Raw genomic sequence first — 8,823 nt, forward strand, 5'->3', positions numbered from 1 at the left:
GGCTGAATCCTAATTTGATCTCTAATGTTTTAAATATCTTATTTCAGTCCCAAAAATTTTCAAACGTCTTATTTCAATTCTAAAAAAAATTTAAGCGGGTTCAATATTTTTTTACCATTAAATTTGGCATAAACAATTCGCATATTGACGAGTCAATAGTATTCGATTTTAGAGTATAAGTAAAATCGATCTAACAATATTCACTAATATAAAGTTTTTACTTTAATTTTGAAGCGTCGATGATTGATTGTTAGGATTTGGAGTTTTATACCCAAAGAAAATTGAAGAGAAGAAGTATTACAAGAAAATTTTGGTTATATTTTTCTAACTATGGAGGAAGATATGACTTAATTAGTAACGTTCACGTCACTCATTCCGTTAATTATTAGTGTCAAATTTAATGGTAAAACAATATTAAACCTATTTGAAATTTTTTGGGACAGAAATAGGCATTTGAAATGTTAGAGACCAAATTAAGATTTAGCTCGAACATAGGGGACCAAAATTTTACTTTAACCTAAAAAAATATTTCAAAATAATAGAATTTAAAAACAATTTCCCTACGAAGTTATCATTTAGTACAATCCATTCCTAAAAATTTGTGTGTCTTTCTTTTGCTAGAAGTAGGGGTGGGCATGGTTTGGATTTTTAAAAATCCAAACTGGATTCACTTCAGAACCAGTTTTGTGGTTCATGAAACTAAACTGGAACCGGATTGAAGAGAAAAACCGATTTTAAACCGGTTTAAAAAAATAAAAATCGATTTTAAACCAGTTTTAGAATTTAAATCCGGTTTTATCTATAAACCAATTTTATATCCGGTTTTTTATATCCAAATCTAAAATCCAGTTTTTTTTTGAAAATCCAGTTTTAAAACCAAATTTTTTAACTAAAAATCTAGTTTTAAAACCAGTTTTTGAAAATCCAGTTTTAAAACCAGTTTTTTCAACCAAAAATCCAATTTTAAAACTAATTTTTAAAAATTCAATTTTCAAACCAGATTTTTTAACAAAAAATCCACTTTTAAAACCAGTTTTTAGAAATTCAATTTTCAAACCATAATATTTTTAAAAGTAAAATTAATACTAAAGTCATTTCAAATCAAAACTTTGCAAAGATGAAGTGGAATTACAAATATAAAGAAACAAAACTTCTGTACAAAGCCTAATACAGGAGGGGCACATATCAAGAAATGAGTACATATAAAGTGGCATTTGCCATTGATGGCATTTGCCATTGATACATAACTTCCTTTAGCAAACTATTTATGGCTTCTAGCTGAAGCATACATTGATGTGCTCAAGGAAACAATTGTTGGAAATACATGAGCTCCTATCTAATGATGGATTTCCAGAAGCAATATTGGAAATATCCTCAACAAACATATGAGCTCATCGTGAAATGCCTTCCTGGGAGACAGTCAAGAGCATTAACAACTATGAAAATACATAACTGGATAATTCAATTGACATGAATAAATAAAAGATTGATTAGACTAACCCACACTTTATCATCATCAGTGAACACTTCCTCCTCAAGAGTTTTGATTCAGGAAATTAAATTCTACTGAAACAAAATTGATTTAGAAACTCAAAGAAGCACAATAAAAAAATGGAAGAGAAACCCACCTTTTCTTCTCCTTTGGAGGCAGAAATCAAAATTCAGAAACAGGGAAAAGATTGAAACTTCAGTCAAAATCAACCAAAATTTGAAGCTACCATTGACCAAACCACAAACTAATTTTTGGAGTATTTGAAATTCTCAGTTTCAAAATAAAAATCATATTCCCAATATTGACCTAAACTCTTGGGGGTCTCCACCATTTACATCATTTAGAAGCATCAGTTCATAACACTAACGACCTAAACAAGTATGAAACTGAGAGTAATTTTGGAAGCATAGTTCTTGAACGCAAGCAAATAACCAAATTGAATGACAAATTATTACCTGAGCAGTAAGATTTTGGACAAGCAGACGATGATCAAACGGCAAGTGAACACTAGAGGGAAGATCCAACACGGTGCTTGCTCTAGTGCCGGCTGCGGCGGAGACCAAGAGGGAAGAGCCGAAGAGAGAGGACCGACAAGGACACGGTTGTGGTGAAACTGGATTGTGGACTGGATTCACTTATTAGGGGTTTTTTTATTTTGGATTTTAATTTGGATATGGATTTGGATTTGGATTTAAACTTGTTTAAATGGTTTGAATTTAAAAACCAAATTATAAAAAAGATTCAATTTTGTTTGGATTTTCTTTATTAAAAATTGATTTTTTTTTAAATGGTTTGGTTTGGATGTGGTTTAAAATCCAAAATGTGGATTTTTTTTGCCCACCCCTAGCTAGAAGGTCTACTGAATTAGTCGATTTTTTAAATCAAATCAATGCTAACAACTCAATATCTTTTCTTTAACTAAAAAATTTTGACAATAAGGTTTAGCTCCACATGATTTTTTAGTTGTCTTTAATTATTTACAATGGCTTGAACTTCATAGCAATTTATTCACAATGCACTTCTTTATTGTCAAACTCTTAAGATATTACCAAACCTTGCCAAATCGCAAAGAGCATTGTTCTTAGCACACTAATCTCAAGTACATTCTCGGAGCAACCTCTCAACCAATGTTAACTAAAGTCAACCTTTTTCTCCTCAGCAAAAAAAAATATATCTCAATTGAGCTTCACATAATCTAAATTAGGAAACATCCATGAATTTCAAACTCCTAATTCCACATAGTTTAGGAATAAGGTCTCATTTGGAGAAATTATATACCAAAATTTGATCTTGGCAAAGAACTATCGAGGCCAGAGACACATAGGTCATATTAAAAACGATCCTATTTTTCTCCAACTTGATATACCATATTATTACAACAAAGAAAAATTGTTCTCGTCTCTTAAGTCTATAATGAATATAATCTTTTATTGAAGCAAATTGAAAACAAAAAGAATGATTTGTAAAACTTAAAAGATTTCATACTACTCGTGTTATCTTTATAAAAAGATCATATCCCTCAAGGTACTAGAAAATAGAATGAAATGGCACTAAGAGATCACACAAAAAAAATGATAAGTCAGAATGTCAACTCAAGGATGATCACCCAAAAACTCTTGGATGACTTCTCCAATCTCCTCGAGTACAGAATCATCAGCCTATAAATCTGCCTTCATCTACTCTTTCCAAGTGGATGCAACCTCAAAAGGTCCGGCTACTGCAAGATCAGATGGTGCGGCTAGTGTAGCTACAACATGGTGTATCCAATGGTCGTCAGGTATAGGCTCCACCTGAAGTACTGGTATCAGAAAATGCAATGCCCACTTTGGATCCCACTCAGGAATATGTGAAAGTCCTGGTATGGTACGTTAAAGTGCGGTCCAACTAGGTTGAGAGGATGTGGGAATGAAAACTGACCACCGCCTGGGTGTAGCTCTAATAGGGTGAACTCATAAGGCATGTATGGGTCAAAGTATGGACTATGTACAGAAAAACGGAAGCCATGATCATGTAAATCATAAATGCGAGTTTTCGGTGTTCACCACATAAAAATTTTGCCCCGCTCGAGGTCCTCAAAGCTCAGCAAGAGTGGTACCTCAAAGAAAGTCACTGCTGATACCCATCTGTGGACAGAAGAAGAAAGGGAATGAGAATCTAAAGTTCCTAGCAGGGTAAAGAGGAAAAAGGGATCTTTGGGTCTTTGTCTCTAATTTCTCATTGAAATAGAAAAATTTAAAACACTAGGATAATATATATAAAACAGATAAATAGAAAATAATCACAGACATAGAAAGTATTACAATAGAAAAACACAAAGAGTTGCCAATGTACAGGCAATATGATGCATGACTGTTCCTAGTACAGACCATGAGTTCATGCGTCGGTAATCTATCTCCAACTCGACGTTACCCGAGGTTATGCTCGGATATGGTTTCCCAACTTAGTCAGTAATGCAACTCGACGGTATGCGTCTGATTGAGAAACAACCTTCTTGGTAGGCGTCCCTATCCCACACGTTTCTACTTTTCACAAGATAATCTGCTCTGGTTTCGTCGGAGCAAACCTCACCCTTTCTCGCTAGATAATATACTCTGGGTCCATCGGGGCTACCAATAATTCATTATACAGGCAATTCTAGTCCTCTCCAGAATACTTACACGTTAACCAGTACATTCATCCTAACCAAGGTCTCATTAGGCATCTTGGGACTTACTTTGATCATAACATGTGCTTCTAATTCTTTCTTTGGGTTATTTAGCCTAATTTCCTCTCCACGACTGATATTTTCATTAATATTAAAAATAGCAAATGGACTTGGAATCACACAAATTTTATATTCACACATCCGTATGGAACTCATATTACTAACAATATAAATAATATATTTTTTTGATTTTAGAACTAATTCAATGTTAGAAAAATTGTGACTGTCTCTCTGGTTTTCAGCATAGTACACTCTTTTCTTACAGAGTGGATATATGTCGTAAAATTTGCGCATGAACCATCTCTTTTATTGAGGCCACTCCATATACCTTAAGATTTAATTTAGATCTAATTTTAGAGCTTTTGAATCATAAATGAATTTTATATAAGTTTTAAAGTTTTGCCACTACTCTTTGAAATTTCAATAAAATAGCAAGTAGCATGGTTTTTAGAAAAATCATAAGAATAATCAATTCTAATTCAATGCTCCTAAAGTTTGGTAGAATTCCACTACATTACAAGAAAAATACCTATTCATCCACACTTTTTTAAGCTACATTTGAAAAGCGTAGCCTATTCATAGGCTACGCTTTTTTCCGTGTTGACTTTTTATAAGAGAAAAAGATACACAATTGTGGCATCATTTAAAAATGTAGCCTTAGGTATTATAGAAATCACTTATAAAGCATAGCCGTAGGTTGATATTTACCGGTTCACTTTTCGTATCAAAGAGAACACTTTTAAAGAGTAACTTATTTATTATATTTTCAGTGCGCTTTAAAAGTGATGCCTAATGTATGTAGGGCAAATTCTAACACTTAGTGAATTTTTTATTCCCCTTTCAATTCTCTCCAGAGGCACACACACACAACCCACTTCGCGCACAACAAACTCTCTTCCCTCCAGAAGCACACTGATGAACGGATATTTTATACGCTTTTTGGCATCATTTTCATATAGTTTTTAGTATGTTTTGTTTAGTTTTTATTAAGTTTTTATAGGTTTTAGTGTTAAATTCATATTTTTGGATTCTACTATGAATTTTTGTATTTTTATGGAATTTCAGGTATTTTCTGGCTGAAATTGAGGAGCTGGAGCAAAAGTCTGATTCAAAGACAAAGAAAGCACTACAGATGCTGTCGGGATCTGACCTCCTTGCACTTGGAAGAGCTTTCCTGGAGCTACCAAAGTCCAAATGGAGTGTTCTCAATGGATATGGAAACCTGACTTCCAGAGCTTTCACGCAATGTATAATAGTCCATATTTTACTTCAGATTAGAAGGCCTAAAACTGGCGTCCAACGCCAGCTTCCTACCCCCTTCCAGGCGTCCAGCGCTCACAAAGCAGAGCCCAGCGTCCAAAAGCCCAAAGAGGACCCCCTAGCCAGCATTCAATGCCCTAGAGGCTTCCTAGCATGTAGATCTCATCAAAGCTCAGTCCAAACACTCACCAAGTGGGCCCCAGAAGTGGATTTTAACATTAAAAAGATTGTTTTATCCTTACTAGTCATTAGTTTAGTATTTAAAGTAGAAGATCACTCTTTGTTAAGGAGGATCACCCATCGTTTACCATAATTTCAAGTTTTACATTGTATTTTCCTTTTAGTATGAGTTTCTAAACCTCTTAAGTTGAGGGGAGGAGCCCTGCTGAGTCCTATGAATTACTAAAAGTATTACTGTTTCTTCTTCGATCCGTGTTTGATTTAATTCTAAGATGTATACTCATTCTTCAACATGGTGAATAGGATGATCAGTGACAATCAGCTCTGTTCATCATACTAGGACCGCGTGCATGATAACCACCCATGTCTACTTGGGCTCATGTAAATACGTGACTAGAAAGCGCGAACCGCCAGCGTGATTATACACTTCTCAGACGGCTAATCCACGACTTCGTTGGGGACTTCTCGAGACACCAGTTCAGCCAATTTTTAGGAAAATTAGGGTCTCTGTGGTATAGGCTAGAATCCAAAGAAGCAACATTCTCTGATCCGGAAGATTCAACCTTGTTTGTGGCATTTTGAGTAGGATCGCCAGGAGAATGAACTGCTAGAGTTTCTCCATCGTTCATATTGAATGACCACGGCCAATGGCATTTAATCTGAAATAGGGGAGATTGATGACCACATTCCATGATGTCGATCATATACAGCCTGCTATAGAAGAGATCACTCACAAGCAAAGAAGATAGTAATACCAGAGTTAATTCAGAAAGACAAAGCAACTCCAATCCTTAACCATATTCCTATTGCTGATTTTAATTTATACAATATTGCCCTTGTCTCAATCCAACAACTTTTCGATTCGCCTGACTAAGACCTGCAAGATAACCATAGCTTTCTTCAAACCACAATCCTCGTGGGATCGATCCTGACTCGCTCAGGTATTACTTGGACGACCCAGTGCACTTGCTGGTACAGCTGTACGAAAGTGTGGGAATTCGTGCACCACACACCCTTTCGTCATTTTCTCCTTCGTGCATAACCCTCACCTTCACCAACTCTTTCACGCACAACACACCCTCAAATAAACACTTAGCAAAAATTTGCCCTCACCCTCACTCACGCGATATACACCCTCATCCTCACTCCACACACACACACACACACACACGAAAGACGGAAGAAATCTGAAAGGGGGAGAACGGGAAGAAGAAGAGAAGAGAGGGAAGGAAGGAAAGGACTACACCGGCTAGGGCTCCGCCGCTGTCATTGTCGACCACCAGTGAGAGAGAGAGAGAGCTCGAGGAAGAGAGAAAACGCGATGGAGGAGAGAAGAAGGGGGTGCTCCGTCGCGACTGAAGCTCCACCGCCGCTGCTAGGGCTTATTGCCATCGCCGTTCTGCCACCGTCGGGCTGATGTGCTGCAACTGAGGAGCTCGAAGGGATGTCTCACCACCGTCGTGCTCTGTCGCCAAGCCGTTGCTTTGCCGCTCATCTCTTCTTCAACATCGCCGCTCATCACCGTTGTCGTATCCTCTGTCACTAGGTAAACATTCTCTATTCTGTATCCTCCCTTTCTTGCTCGTTCTCTAACTCGCTCTTACTTTTAAATTCGAAGGTGGGTATGGTTTTGATAGTGACAATGAATTACAATGACTAATTGAGATAGAGAAGGTATTTATCAATTTTCAATTGGTTCTGTGAATTTTTGGGGGGTTTTGGGTTCGAATTTTAGGTTTTCAATTAGTTTAGCATCTTAAAAAAAAATTAGTGAAAAGAACAGGTTTCACACTAAAATATTTCGATTTATGTCTTGGTTCATACACATTCTTTGAACATAGTGGTTGCTCTCAATTTCTAGCTTCAATCTATATTCCTCTCTGATGCCTTTTTTGGTTATGTTTTCTTTGCTTTGGGTGTTTTACATGGAAATTTGATAACCAATTTAAATTCTCCTTAATCATATAAACTAGGAATTCATCTTAAAACTAAAAAAGCCTGGAACTTCTTCCTGTGATATCTTTGTAGCCTTATTAATCAAGTGTGAGTTGCAGAAGGATCTAAATGTGGGTGTAGATGACTAATTTTATTCTTATTGTCATTACTAATCAGGTGATCTTTAGTTATTGTGCAATGTGCATGTATGATCATGAATATTTTTTGTTTTTTAAACTGACTAATTTTTCTTTTTGAAGAGGCTCTTTAGGTGTTTGCAATCACACGATTTTGATGTTATTAGTATCTTTTCTGCTAACACGATGAATCTTATACAGGTAATTAATATTGCTACAGAATGTCGGTACATTAATTCATACAGATAGATTAGCTGTTATTTGATTAAAGGTTTATGAAGGAATTTATGTATTAAATATCTAAGCATTCTTGTTCACAGACAAGGAATCATCGGTGACTTTGATGGTGCAAATGTACATTGATTGAATACTAGAACTAGTTCTATTTTGATGTGGCATCTTTCTGATCATTGGCTTCTTATCTGACAATTTCTTGTTGACAGATTCAGTCATTTAAAATTCTGCTTTTGATGTGATTTTTTAAACATTGGGTTTGTTATGCTGACAATTTTTTTGGCAGATTAAAGTCTCATCAAAGCAGCAGAGGTTCTGTAGAGAGAGAAATAATGATTTTTGTACTTGGTTTGATTCTTTTTATATTCATAGTCCATTCTTCACTTAGTGTATACTTGACATGATAGTGAAATAGTGATAAATTGTGGTTTCTATCCTACCATGGGTTAAAACCTTTATGAAAATCTAAATTTATAATGGTATAATTTCTCACCATATAATTAGTTCTTCTTATATGATGTTAGCTGTCATTCATTGATTAGTTTGCACTATTTTATAGTTGAGAAAAATTATTTTCATGTATTTTCTTATCCTAAGTCTTGTGTTTTCTTTCTCATTTGTTCTCCCATTTGATAGGTTGACGCTGAGAGAGCCTATCATCGAAATGCCCTTGTCATTCTAGAGAAACTATATACTAAGGTTATCCCTTGTAGCCTAAACTATAAAAATGAGAGTCAAAATTCAAGAACTATATATGAAGAGAGATTTTATACTTTTACCAAAACTTACCATTATATATATAGTTTCAATGTCTTTTTATTTAGTAACTTTTGGGAGTGGATGCATGAGTAGATATTGCGAAATATGGTATGACGGTATGA

The 8,823-nt window shown here is 35.3% G+C and overlaps 1 long non-coding RNA gene across 1 annotated transcript; it reads left to right on the plus strand.

Moving 5' to 3' along the window:
- On the plus strand, positions 7,249 to 8,538 carry LOC110263998. Its single transcript, XR_002349724.1, has 3 exons — positions 7,249 to 7,310; positions 7,834 to 7,909; positions 8,034 to 8,538. It is a non-coding gene; the product is annotated as an uncharacterized LOC110263998 (long non-coding RNA).

Source organism: Arachis ipaensis, chromosome B06, assembly GCF_000816755.2.
Source record: "Arachis ipaensis cultivar K30076 chromosome B06, Araip1.1, whole genome shotgun sequence".
Classification (NCBI taxonomy): domain Eukaryota; kingdom Viridiplantae; phylum Streptophyta; class Magnoliopsida; order Fabales; family Fabaceae; genus Arachis; species Arachis ipaensis.